This window comes from Triticum dicoccoides, chromosome 2B, assembly GCF_002162155.2.
Source record: "Triticum dicoccoides isolate Atlit2015 ecotype Zavitan chromosome 2B, WEW_v2.0, whole genome shotgun sequence".
In the NCBI taxonomy this organism is placed as follows: Eukaryota; Viridiplantae; Streptophyta; class Magnoliopsida; order Poales; family Poaceae; genus Triticum; species Triticum dicoccoides.
In genome coordinates this window covers 812,868,388-812,882,877 of record NC_041383.1, presented here as the reverse complement: position 1 = coordinate 812,882,877, position 14,490 = coordinate 812,868,388, and the positions used below count along the sequence as shown (strand labels likewise).

The 14,490-nt window shown below is 47.0% G+C and overlaps 1 pseudogene; it reads left to right on the top strand.

The window, feature by feature from the left end:
• The first annotated feature begins 1,470 nt into the window (after positions 1 to 1,470).
• LOC119361536 lies at positions 1,471 to 10,233 on the top strand (annotated as a pseudogene).
• The last annotated feature ends 4,257 nt before the right edge of the window (positions 10,234 to 14,490 follow it).

Sequence of the window (14,490 nt, the reverse complement as noted above, 5' to 3'; positions counted from 1 at the left end):
CCCAACCACTGGAATGCTGACGCGTGGATGCCTTTTGGTGCCGGTTGGAGCCACCAACCGGGACCAAAGGCCCCCTGACTGTGCTCGGCGCACAGGGCCACGTGGAGGAACATTGGTCCCGGTTCGTGTTTGAACCGGGACTAATGGGTGGAGGTATTAGTAACGACCCATTAGTCCCGGTTCATGAACCGGGACTAAAGGCCCTTACGAACCGGGACTATTAGGTGTTTTTCTACTAGTGTCGTCATGAACACATGCATACAGAGAGAAGTGATATCGACCTCTCCTTCTCCGAGAGATTGGTCGAACAACAAGTTTTCGTATATCTATCCGACGCTGGGGTACGAGCGCGACTTGGAGGACATGAGGCGCTCCGCGCTTTATCGCTACCCGTACCTGGAGCCGTCGCTGCTCTTCGTGCCGGTCCGCGGTCCCCCGTAGCGCCGGCGACCGCCTGAATCTCCATGCATGCCCGCTGCACATGTCAATCGATCTGCAATTATCTGCATGTTTCTGGGATGTGCTGCTGATCTTTCTCTTCGGACGGTCTGGGACTGCATTTCCCGCCTTCGTTTCACAATCCACATGGAACTTCTTTTGTGTGAAATGTTGCATCAGAGAACGAATATATGCGTAAATCATTAGGGATTATGATCCGTCAAAAATGTTGAGACGCATTCTAATCTATGACTTGATTTTTCTGAGCTGTGATCTGAACTGGGTCTGTTTTGTTTGATAATGTTCTGGACCAAGTTTCCTTACCCTCTTTTTTCGACGCATTCATGTTGGGAAAGCTGTGAGCTGATGATTGAGCCTAAAATATATCATAACAACGACGAGTAATTGAACAGATGATTAAGAGAAGGTTGGACATTATCATTGATAGCATGGGTTAATTAGACAAGATGGCAGGATGTTTTTTGTAAAGCTACAGGCAAAGACCGGTCCACCCATCTGGTTGCCACTTGTCGCGTTGTGATAGGCCCAGGACCAAATCGTCACCTCCAATGCAAGTTGAGGTATGATGGAGTTGCATTTTACAAATTTGGGACTAAATCATTACATTCCCTGCAAGTTAGAGTACCTGGGGTGCTTTTACCTCTATAAAGTATAAAGTAGTACCACTGATTAATATACAGGAAACTTACTTTTCACTTTGTGTGCTGTTGTGAATCTTAACTAAATTTGGATGCCGGGCTGTTATGTGAAGGAGCTATAACTACGGCAGACAAATCTAGAACCGAGTGTCTTTTTTACAGCCCCCTCCTCCGCCCTTGCCTCCTCCTCGTTGACGCTTCCACACTCCCATCGTCTCCTTCACTCTCCGGCCCGGCGGCCGCAGATCCGGCGAGGCGGAGAACGCCAACGTCCCCTCCTCTTCTCCCGGTCACCGTATAGAGAGAGCAAGGTGGAGAAAGAGAGAGAGATAAGCTAGCAAGAGAAGAGAGGTTGAGAGTCCACCGCCTGAGAATGGCGTTGGAGATCGGCTCAGCGGTGCTTGGGAAGCTGCTTGGCACCGCCGTGCCCTCTCTTTGGAAGCTTCTCAAGGACGAGTGGGGCCTGGACAAGACCGTCAAGGATGGGCTGAGGAACCTCGCAGACGAGCTGGGGAGCATGCACGCTTTCCGTGAGGATGTCTGCCGCATGCCGCCGGACCAGCTTGACCCGCAGCTGAAGCTCCGGGATCGCCAGGTCAGGGAGCTGTTGCAAGCCGTGGAGACGCGCCTCCACTCCTTCATGGCGCGCATCCAGTCGACCAAGGACGCCATCCTTCCTGGGCCGACCAAGGTGTGGATTAACCATGAGATAGCCAGCTACATCAAAGAGACACGAAACAAGGTTAAGGAGCTGCGTGGACGGTATGGAACGTTTCCGTGCAGGAGTTCCCTGGACCCTCGTATGGCCACCATGTACACCAGGGACAGGGAATCTAACCCTATTGGCATAGACGGCGCAATTGCCAAGCTAACCCAGAAGCTGTCCAAGGGCGATCATGTTACCGTCTCCATTGTCGGGATGGGGGCATGGGCAAGACCACCCTTGCTCAAGCAGTCTACGACAAGATGAAAGGGGACTTCGATTGCGAGGCTTTTGTTCCTATCGGTCTCAGAGTTGACCTGAAGAAGGTCCTGATGGTCATCTTCGAGGAACTTCACTTAGAGATTCATGGTCATGCACCGGACCAAGACCAGCTAACCAGCCAGCTGCAAAATTTCTTAGTGAATAAGAGGTACGCATGCTTATTCCAATAGGTCTATGCTTGCTAGTCATGTGAGTTGATAAGTATGTCATCTACCATCTCAGTGCGTACGGTTACTAAAAAATTCATGCCTGTGTACGTGTTGTGTTCATGTCAGTCATGCATGTACCACCCCTCTAACAATGAAAAGATAGGCAATCCTTTTGTGTATTCGCAAAAATAAAATAAATCATTACTCCACATACTTGTTTCCCATGTATAGATGGTGGATTATAAATTTATTGTTAAGATTACATTCCTATTCTTTTTTCGAGGATAAAGATTACATTCCCATGCATGAATCATGTTCAAATATTAGCTGGGTTATTATTTATCTGGATTAGTAATGGTTACATATCCTCTGTGGTAGCGTCGTACGTACATGTGCACAATCAATCTTCTCTAGTGTTAACTGGTAATATATGCTTTCAATTTTTTTTACCGGTAATATAAGCTTTCAATTATATGCACAATCAATCTTCTTTAGTGTTAACTGGTAATATAAGCTTTCAATTATATTATGGCTTGTCGTGTGTGTGTATATGAAAGTGACACAATAGATTCATTGCAAAATCTACAATTGAAATCTGTGATGCCTCTTATAATACTCCCTCCATTTACTTATACAAGGCCACTATGGAAAATACACTTTGCATCTATACAAGGCCACTATGAAAAATACACTTTGCATCTATACAAGGCCACTATAAGAAATACAGTTTGCATCTATACAAGGCCATCAACAGTAATCAAGACAAAAGTTAATGATAATTCCTCGAACTAGCAACATATTTAATACTTGCATGCACACAGTCATAATGACACTCCAATGAGCTTTATATCCCTTCCGTGCATACATGCGGTGTACTAATGATCCCACTAAATGAAAAGAAAAACCGGTTTACAAAGCAAGGCATTAAATTTTACCTTGGTACCTGTAACATGAGTTTGTGGCCTTGTATATAAAAATGGAGGAAGTACCAAGTTAAGAATAAATGGTAGCATTATTTTTGTCAATAAATAAATAAATGGTACTATGCGCAACTTACAAACATTTTTCCAACATCATGATATAAACATTTCACAAAGAAACAGCGAAATTGAGTTATTAGTAAATCATGCATGTCACGTAATTCCTCCCTTAATTTCCTGCCTTCTACCCTGCATTTTGATTTTTGAGGTTAATCAATCAATCAGATTTTTCATGGTCGTTGATTCAAGCCTCTTGCTTTCTGCTGTGAATAGGTGCCTACTTGTCATTGATGATATATGGGATTGGGAAACATGGAACTTGGTTGAACATGTTTTTAAGGGTAGTGCTGGAAATAAAATCATCACCACGACTCGTAATCTCAAAATCGCCGAAGGTGTTGGTGGCGCCGTTTACCCGATGAAACCACTTTCCCTTGATGACTCCAGAGAATTACTCTGTACCAAAGCTAAAGCTAAAGGCAATGGTACTGAATTTGATATGGTGTTGGATAATTTTTTTCCTAAATGTGCTGGTGTGCCAATAGCTATCACAATGATCGGCAGAGTGCTTGCTAAAAAGCAAAGGCGGGAGTGGCATAGGGTGTATGATTCTGTTGGTTTTGATGAGCAAGAGGAGAACGACGCTTTCCAGCATGTAAGGAAGGTGATGCGTTATAGCTATATTGATCTACCCTATAATGTCCAGAAATGCCTTTTGTACCTGAGCCTATTCCCACAAGAACATTGGATCGAGAAGAATATGCTGATATGGAGGTGGGTAGCAGGCGGGCTTGTTCCTGATGAGTTATTTGAGACTGGGGAGGCCTATTTCAACGAGCTAATAGACAGGAGCGTCATCCAGTGGGCGACGAGCCCTCGTGACGTCGGCCAAGGTGGTTGTCGCGTCCACAGTTTGATGCTTGACCTCATCTGCGACCTGTCAAACAATGAGAACTTCTCCACTGTCCTAGGCATGGAGCAGGAGAGCACATCTCCAACCGGACCCATTCATAGATTAGCCATTCACAAAACAATGGTGGGTCAGAATGAAAGCGCTTGCCTGGAACTGGAAGTAGGGGGGGTGCTATCATTTTATGCCAACACATGTACAGGTAGTTTTTTTCCGACAAAGGGTGGATTTTATTGACTCAGAATGGAGCATCAAGATGATACAAACACGATGAGTACACACCCGGCCTCTGCATAGCTAGGATGCACACAGCCAACAACACACACACACACAAAAACACGCCAACAAAAAGCAAAGTCATATAAGACCAAAGCTATGCGTATGCGATGAAAAAAAAAGCGATCAGATGCACGATCAGCAAACTACAACAATGACCATATCCGCACCAATCATCTCATGACGCCACACGGATGAGGAGGTTCTTCAACAGCAACGCCTTCGAAGGGAGCAGCACTCAAGCGCCGTCGTCACCGGATCTAACCATCCATGGCTAGATCTAGATTTTCATCCTGAAGAACTAGTCTAAGCATATCCGAGCAATGCCTTCAACAAGGTACCGACGTAAAAACGCCGCCATTGCCAGGTATAACCAACTCGGTCAGACCTAGGCTTTCACCCCGGAGCTCGAGACCGGGTGCGCGATAGCACCACCAACGACATCACTCATGTGTTGTCACCACCACTTTTTCGCGATCCCACCAGCAACATACGATGTGTAATCGCCGCCGCTGCACAACCTCCCCTCTGCGTCAAGCCGCCGTCGATAGTTTGCATCTCAGTGCCAAAGCCAACCACCAGGGTACAGAGGGAGGAATCCTCACGAGAACCTTTCTATGGTCACTGCAATTCGCAGCAAGGACACCAACACGCTACACAGACCCACCAGAACCGTCGCCTCCTTCCGATATGCAACCATGATGATCACCGTCGAGATCAAAAGAATCCAATGTGTCGGCCTGCTGTCACTCACCGCAAGGGCTTTGCCCAACGGAAACAGTCAGCGGCGAGGGGAGGATTCACGAAGGAGAGGGCACTGGTGCAAGCGGACGATGAAGCATCTGCTAGCCCGATGCACTTAAGTGCAAAGCTAGCCTCCAAGCAATCCGTTCATCCCAGGACGTGGATGTACCAGAACAACCAGCAAGAGCTCCATGTCCAGCCCGCTTGCCTAGGTCCAGCCAGCGCTATCTCTGCGTAGTGCGCACTCCTCCGTCGCGGATCTGGAGTGCAGGCAGAGGCAGGGATCGCCGCCGCCATCCCCTGCCGCACAGGTCAGCACAACGCCCAGCAGATCAGTGCCACCGTGAAGAACCACGGCCACGCATGTCCGTTGCGCCGCGCCCAAGCACCCATCGCCACGCCGATCCGTCTATGGCAGATCCAATCATCAACCCCGCCGCTGTCCACGAGAAGCTCGCCGCCGTGCCGAAAGCCACCCATGTCGCGAGCAAGGTCCCCGCCGCCGCCGTCGGCCGCATGGCTTCGCCTGCGGCGTCCTCCGACGGCGGCGAAGAGGAGGGACGGGGGATTTGTGGCGGCGGCGGCGGCTAGGGTTCAGGCTGCCTCCCGAGTCGATCCACGTTCACATGTACCGGTAGTAGCCTTCCCCCACTACGGAAATTTAAACGGCTGCGTGTCATAGATCTGGAGGCTTGTGATTTATCTGTCAGAGATTGCAAACTGAAGCACCTCGGGAAGTTGACTGGGTTGGGCTACATTGGGCTTGTGGGCACACCTGTAGATGAGCTCCCAAGGGAGATAACACGCCTCAAGTTACTAGAGACACTCGACCTGAGGGCAACTGGCATCAGTTGGCTGCCGCGCTTCATGAAGGATCTAAAGAAGCTGAGGTGCCTGCGAGCAGGCAAGGGCACGAGGATGATGGGCCGGATAGGGGAGCTGACATCCCTGGAAGAGCTATGGCTGCACTCGGCGGACAAGTCCCCAGACTTCACTATGGAACTCCGGAAGCTGACCAAGATGAGGGTGCTGGTCATCCATTTCGACGAGATGGACGACAGCATGCAAGAGGCGCTTCTGGAGTCCCTGAATGAACTGAAGAAGCTCCAGGTCCTGCAGGTCTGGTCAGACACAGAGGAGAAGGTCCACCTCGGCAACTGGGAAGTCCGCGTGCCCTCCCCGCATCTCCGCCAGCTGCTGTTGTTCGGGGTCGTCGTATCCAGGCTGATGCCATGGATCAATCAATTACGTGTCCCCAAACTCTCCAAACTGTTGCTGCAGGTGGAGATGTTGAGGACGGAGGACCTCAAGATCCTCGGGCAAATGCCGTGCCTCCGCTCCCTCTACCTCCACAGCGAGGCCCGGCTGTTCTATACCACCTGCAAGGATGAGTTCAAAGAGCTGGCATACATCAACACGAACATAGAGCTGATATGCGGGGACGGGGCGCTGCCAATGATCCAGGAGCTTGAGGTTGGTGGCATCAGGGTAGGCATGGACGTTGGTTTGCACGGGAACATGCCTCTGCTCGAGAGGGCCACCTACTACCTCGACTGCTGGAACTGCGGCCCCGTGGAGATGCGCCAGGCAGAGGAAGAGCTAAGGCAGGCAAGCCAAGCCCACCCGAATGGTCCCGCCATCACCATAAGGAGATGGAACAACGTACGTTCTTGCAATTTGCATCGCTCGTCTTCCCCTTTCTATAATAAAATTTTACCGTACTTATCTAATTCCCCGATCACGTGGCATTATTTTGGCTTAGGTTGGATTGGCAGTACGGCATGTACTCGCCGAGCCTCTCATCTCGGAGTTGGTGAGGGGGGTCATCTCAAGCCTTCGTGGAGGCTGGGGCGAAGGGGAAGCCGATGCCACAAGCCTTTTATTTAGTATGTCAATGCTTCAAGGCAACCTTGCTTCTCTCGATGCAATCTTTGAGGCTACAACTCGGGCTCTGACAATTATGGGAGAACCACCTACCCTCGCAGTAGTTGACGCTACAGATATCCCATCTCAGGTAATAAAAACTGGTAGGTTACTAACCTTTGTTTCGTTGTTATTTCTCCATCAAATAACAATACTATCTCTGTCTCGGTGAATAAGTCATTCGCGTAGTTCTAGGTTGATGATTTAACCATCTATATATGTACTATATGTGACAAAAATATATATTTAGAAACTACATCCTTGTAGAACTCTAGCGATATACTTTTCACGACATATAACACATATTTAATTCCTCAAATCGACCTAGAACTATGTGAATGACTTATTCACCTAGATGGAGGTAGTACTCTACCTACCGGCATAGGTCATCTCAAGTCATATTAAGTTGTGCACGGCGACCAATGCGAAGGAAAAAATGAGATAACTTAATATTTAATTGCTAATTAATAGCTTTGCATGCAATAAACTAATCACGTCATGTCGTGTTCGCTAATCTCAAGTCATTGAAAGCATGCACGCGTCTTATTGGTTGATATGTTAATAAACAAGAAATGAGATGAGAGTTAATGCACCACGCCTAAGTGTTTTGTACTCCCTCCGTCTAGGTGTGTAAGTCATCTTACGAAAACCAAATAATCCCAAAACACTTAGACACGGTACATTAACTTACTTCTCGTTTCTTGTTTCGTGACACATCAATCAATAAGAGATGTGGGCCGTGCATGCTTTGAATGACTTGAGACTACCAAACATACTCGCGCTGAATATTTTTAACCACACATGCATGCAGGGACCGAGCCCTAATTCTGAAGGTGAAACACAGTTCCCTACCGACTTTATAGCCAATATGGCCGTTCACATTGGAGTGAATCCAACTGATTTCATGAGCATGCTCAAGAAGTTGATACAGGACCCTGAGATTATTGCTGGCATGGAGAACGCAGATGGGATCCCTGCCTCTCTCCTTTCTAGAGCGGCACAACTATTGATGCCAGATATTAAGAGTCATTTGCAGCAAAATGTAGATTTCCTAGAAAAGATGACGTGGCAACTAACGTCAGCTACGTCGCAATTTCGTCGTGGACTTGCAGCCAATACCCAGGTAATTAAGCCCTCCGTGTACTATATTTAATATAAAAGAACATTCTCGTTCGTCCTGTTCTACTGGCTGGGTACTGTAAATTTGGTAGCCACGCAATCTCTAATACCTACTGTAACAGAGTGTATTGAATTTATAGGTAGCATCCAATTCATTAATTGATTGGCAAATTTTAAGTTAACTGCGTGTAGTAGTGTAGAGGCCATAAGAACTTTGTCAATTTGTTCAGTCAGTATATGCATCTTTGTTTTTCGCAATGATATCTGTAAGTTGTGGGCTTAGAGTTTGCTATGGTTGGACGCAATTAATGTTGCTTGATTGAGCGTTCTTTTAATCACATAATTAAGCAGGGATGGGGCAACAGTCTCTTGGCTGCTGATGACAGCATGTTTGCAAACGATGAGTTCTTTCAGACGCGTGCAACTGAAAATAAGAACCTTGTGGACAAGTGCCTCCAGAACCCTGAAATTGTAGCCTGCCTGAATAGCATTGAGGGAAACGAAGGTGACTCCTCGTCCAACTTTTCTAGATTGGCGAAGCTGGTGTTGCAGTATGTAGTTGAAGAAATGGATGCGCCAGAAAATGGCCATGGTACGTATGTGGCATTTGCGTTGCACCTCCTTTCCATATCTCACTTTCTCCAGCTGACACTTGTCTTATCCTCCACTATTATATATAAGGTACAGACGCTGAAAATTCCGGTGCAGGTGTCAGCCGTGAGCCGCGGCCTAAGGTACCATTAACCAACAATAATCATGCATGCATCATCTGTACTAGCCGCGCGTTGTTACTTGAGCCTGCGTCTATGCACACTGATGCAGATGCAGGTCGACACCGACAGCTTGCTCTCCTGGCTCAACACCCCTGAAGGATTTGCTTTTGTATCGGAGGAAGCCGATATCTTCGACATGAGTCCTGTCGCTTATGCGAGAATATTTAACAAGTGCTTGCGGAACCCTGAGATGATTGCTACCATGACCAGTGAGGCGCGGAATGGGGAGTTTCCTGACATGACCAGCTTATTAAGCAACAACAGAGTCCGAGTTGTCATGGCGCAGCTGATGCTGCCAGAAATCGCGGATTATTTCTGCGAGCAGTATGGGCAGTATGGGCCTATGTTTGCCCGGCCGTCAGAGAGTAGTGCCCAAGATGGTGAGAGCGTATCCAGGACGCTGAAGCAATTGTCGCCGGACCTTGCGGCTGGTGTGAGCAGTGGAGAGCCGAGCTCCCAGGTGAGCCATCTTGTTTAACATTAGGAGATATTTTCCGAAAACGGGGAAAAATATTTGCCTTATTTCTTTAACTTGGATATCACCATTAATTAATTGCGGCTCTTCTACTTACTCTTTGATCTCTAAAGAGCATCTCCAACAGCCATGCTACATATGGCGCGCGGGACAAAACGCGTATTTGCGCGCGTGAGCGAGTTTGGCACGCTTCAGTAGGTGCTAGAAACATGAGCGCCCTAAAAAAATCTTGGCGTGCGCAAAAAAGCGGAAACACGCGGGCAAGTTTAGGCACGTGGTGTCCAGCTCGCACTATATAACCCGCGCCCGCCAACAGCCATCTTCGTCGCCTCTCTCTCCCATCTGCCTCGCCTCTGCCGGTGCGCCACCGCCGCCACACCTTTCTTCCTCGCTTGCAGCGCCAAATGCCGCCTCCAGCGCCTTCTCCCCCGCCACCGCCTCCAGCACCTTCTCCCCCGCCACTGCCGCCATGCCGCCGCGCCCCCAGAGCAGCTCCGGCTTCCGCGGCGTCCGCCTCCACCCCTCCGGCATGTATTACGCGGAAATCCGCTCCGATGGTACACGCCTGGTGCCCGGCACCTTCAAGACCGCCCACGAGGCCGCTCGTGCGTACGACGCGGCGGCGTGGGGCCTCTTGAGTCTGAGGTCGCAAATGTACTTCTCGGACATGTGGACGTGCCAGCAGGTGCAGGACGTCGCGTCTCCCCCGAGACTCGTCATCGACGAGGATTGCTGCGTCCAGTGGAGGTGGGAGTGTTGTCTCCTCATCGCCGAGACGGATGAGCAAGCCATGGCGGCGTAGCGTGAGCGCTTCCCGCAAGACGTCGCCGCTGAGACCCAGTTCTGGGCACAGAGGAGGGCGTTGCGAGCCGCGGATCGAGAGGAGAGGCGTGAGTGGAAGGCACTGGCGAAAGCCCAATGCGAACTAGGACCTGCATCCACCTGGGACGACAATGATCCTTGGTGGGAGCATGCGTTTTTGTCGTCAGACTACGCCACCGAGCAGGAGGACAACGAGGAGTAGTTTTATCTAGTTATCATCGACGCGTTGTATCTACTATATTTTCGTCATAGTATCGTTTCATCTAGGTTTATTTGTATGCTATGGACTAGCTTATGGTGTTGAGCTTGAACTATGCTATGGAATAAAAACTATGTGTTGTTTCATATTTTTTGTATGTGTTGCATCGTAGTAGCGGCCGCTTGCGCGCGCTTCATTTTGTAGTGCCTGCTAGAGCTATAGCGCCGCGCCATATTTTGCAATGCCTACTGGAGCAAGCGCCCTGCTACGCGCTAAAAAGTCTATTTCAGCACTATAAAAATAATTTAGTGCGCCGCGCAGTTGCGCGCATGTTGAAGATGCTCTAACCGTTTGCATCATCTGTACTAGCCGTGCGATGTTACTTCAGACAGCATCTTAATTAGTTGTTGTCCATGCATGTATGCACGCTCAGGTGGACGCCGAAAGTGTGCTCAGCCATGGAGAACCAGCCGATGCCAGCAACACGCTCTCCGGTTTATCCAGCGACCTGGCCTTGGCAGCTCTATATGACCTGGTAGAAGCCATGGCAAGCAGCACTGCTAATATGGCGCTTAGTACACAAGGTGGTGAGAGCTGCTCGGCGACATTCAACTTTAATGAACTGCTCGTGACCTCCTCAGTTCAGGTAAGCATCCTATTTGACACAGTCCAGCTCTCCATGTTTATAAGGCCTAAAACATATTTGTTTTTTTTTATTTTTACTGTCACTTAGACAAATACTAATATATTAGGTATATGTCAAAAAACATGTACCGTCGAAAACTTATTGCAAGTATGATTTTGATGGTGTACCTTTTGGCATGCATCTCATATACTTGCTCCGTCTAGGTGTATAAGTCATCTTACGAAAACCAAATACTCTATCCGTCTCGGTTTACAGGGCATGCACGTCGTTCTAGGTTGAAAATTTAACTAGCTATATATGTATTATATGTGATGACAAATACATGTTTAGAAACTAAATCCGCTTAAGAATCTAATGATATACTTTTAGTGACATATAACTCATATTTACTTAGTCAAATGGATGACCTAGAACTACGTGCACACCCTCTAAACCAAGACGGAGGGAGTAATTCCAAAGCACTTAGGCACGGTACATTAACTTCTACCTTGTTTCTTATTTCTTGACATAAATAAAAGAATCAACCAATAAGAAATGAGGGCTTGTATTCTTTCAATGACTTGAGGCTACCAAACACGACATGGAATTGTTAGTTCATTGCATGCAATGCTATTAATTAGCAAATAAACATTAAATTCTCTTTTTTTTCCTTTGCCTTGGTCGCGGTGCACAATCTAAAATGACTTATGCACCTGGACGGGAGTAGTATTATTAGTCCAACTGATGATCAAAATAAATATGTATTAGGACTTAGCTTGGTCGTAATGGGAGTATCATAAGTGGTATCATGCATGCCAACTAGACTTTTTGAATGATGTGGCATAAAATTGAATGAGAAAATAGAGGATGTAATCTCATATCATGATACTATATCATATTAAATGTTGTAATACCTTGTGTTATGCATGACAATTAATAAAGCAATCTAAGATACTAATATGATACTATACGTTACAAAAGTAGTATTATATAATACTTATATGCATGATAATATTATATGATACTCCCCAATACAGACAACCTTAGCCTCTTACCGACAATCTGATGGAAGGGCACTCTCAAAAAAAAATCTGATGGAAGGGCACTCTCAAAAAAAGGGTCACCCCTAACGGGTACAAATTGAGGTCCATCAGGGATTAATTGGCAGAAGCTCTGAATTCGAATTCGATGCCGAAAGAATGTTAGCTATGTTCCACCCCAAAGAAAAAATGATAGCTCTGCTGAACAATCTGCTTGCACCCAATGCATTGCCTGCACGCACATCATCATCGGCAGCTTTTGATCTGTTACTTCAACCTGAATCTTAGTTGCTGTCCGTGTATGTATGCACCCTCATGCAGGTCCACGTCAACCGCATGCTCGCCTGGCTCAGCAGCCCGGATGGAGCCTCATTTTTGTCGGAGGGAACCGCTCGGTTGGGAATGGATCCTGCTGCTTTCGCGAAAATGTTGGAGAAGTGCATGCTGAACCCCCAGGTGATGGGTGGCATAAATAGCGTGATGCAGAATGTGGACTTTCCTGTAACACAGCGCTACATCTCGCAATCCTTGTCGCCTCAATATGGCAATGGTGGAGCACAAGCCTCAGTACGCCATCTCGACATCGTCGGCTTACTCAACGACCCGGCCTTTGACAAAGATACCATAATCGAAAACCTGTCAGCCCAACCTGGTTTCCTGGACGCCTTCGCAAGCTGTTTTAATTTGACGCGGGGTATGGGTCCTCCGCCGCCGCCGGATGGTACTGTCCAAGATGTTGAGAACGTTTCCAGGATACGGAGCCAAGTGGCGCCGGCCGTGGAGCAGGCCCTTGCTGCTGCTGGTGCGAGCATTGGACAACCTAGCGCAGCTCAGGTTAGCCATCTTGTTTTGGCATACTATATAGGATCACATAGCCATCAATTTTGTTTTTTCTGTTAATCTTCTCTAATAATTGGTTGATTACGACGCGTGCCAACACTAACTTTCTCATACGTATGTCACTCCACCAGCCAGACAACGTCGGGCATGAAGAAGGCGGCAGCGTGTAAATGGCTTGCAAATCATCTGCACGTTCCACGAAGGTTCGTGCATTGTCTGCGCTAGCTCCCTTTCAATTTAGAGAATCCAGATCAGCCTTTTGTGACGACTTCATACTGTTTGAACTGGTTATTTTCAGGTTGACAATGTTTGGTCGGCCTCAGGGCGGTAAAAAAAGGAAAAAAAAGAGAAAAATATAACAACAAAAAAAATTCAAAAAAGGAAAACATAAAAAAAAGTCATATTTTGGGAGGGTGGGTGGGGAACTCCGCCTATGTCATTTGCATAGCCGGTCCCAAGCCCGGATGAAAGGAGGAGGGCCCAACCATATGCTAATTGACAGGGTAATATTGTGTCGTGTTGACGAAACCATTTTATAGCACACAACAACTTCATGTAGAAAGAGTATACTATAACAAATTACCAACTTGATTTCTCAACATAATTCCCAAATAAAAAATTACTCGATTTTTTAATTTACATTTTTGAATCTGCACGTGTGTTGGGAAGAGGGTCTCAGCTTGAGCTCAAATCAACAATTCGACGGGACAGCTGGTACAAGTTGTATAACTCACCCTCTCTTCATTAGCATGTGGGAGTATTATTTAGCAAAGTGTTGACCCCTTCTTTTTTGACAGGAGGCAATACACCCCAACATCTCAGGGATATGCAGAAATGTGGTGGGCAAGTGATCCGCTGAGGACAATAGATCGCATAACCGCAGTGTGTTGCATTCCGGATAAGTCAGAAGCATGCACCCAGAGGCACCGGGCATGCATCCTGAAAAAGGGAGCAAGCAGGCATGGTTGTCGCATGAAACCTATGTAAGATGGCGAGCACACACCAACAAGTGACCCCAAAAATTCAAAAAAAAAATTCAAAAAACAAGTGACCCCGGGCAAAATTACGCCAAGAGATACAGTGTGATTGGGGTAAGAGTAATATAGTAAACTGCCTAGAGGCAGAAATGCAATTTTACTTGTGCCTCTCAAGCCTATAAATAAGAGAGCACACACTTTGAACAAAGTTTAGCATTTAGGAAGGCACTTGGAGACAAAAGGGCATCAACACTGGTGTTTTGATAGATATTGTTTGAAGGAAAAAACCAGGTCAAAATTTGAAAAGGTATTGTCAAAACCATTTCGAATACCATCTTTGTAGGACTTTTAGGAACCTAGAAGCATACTAAAAACTGCGTGAATTAAAAAATCAGATGTAGAATTTTATTTAAAAGGCCAATGTTGTTCATCGGTTTGTTGAAAGTTCCAACCAAACATTCGCCTACCCTGTTGTCCTTCATATAAGCATGAGATCTGGGCCGTCCAATCATTGCAACATATTACATATAAGCCCACGCAATATTGTTTTGTAAGT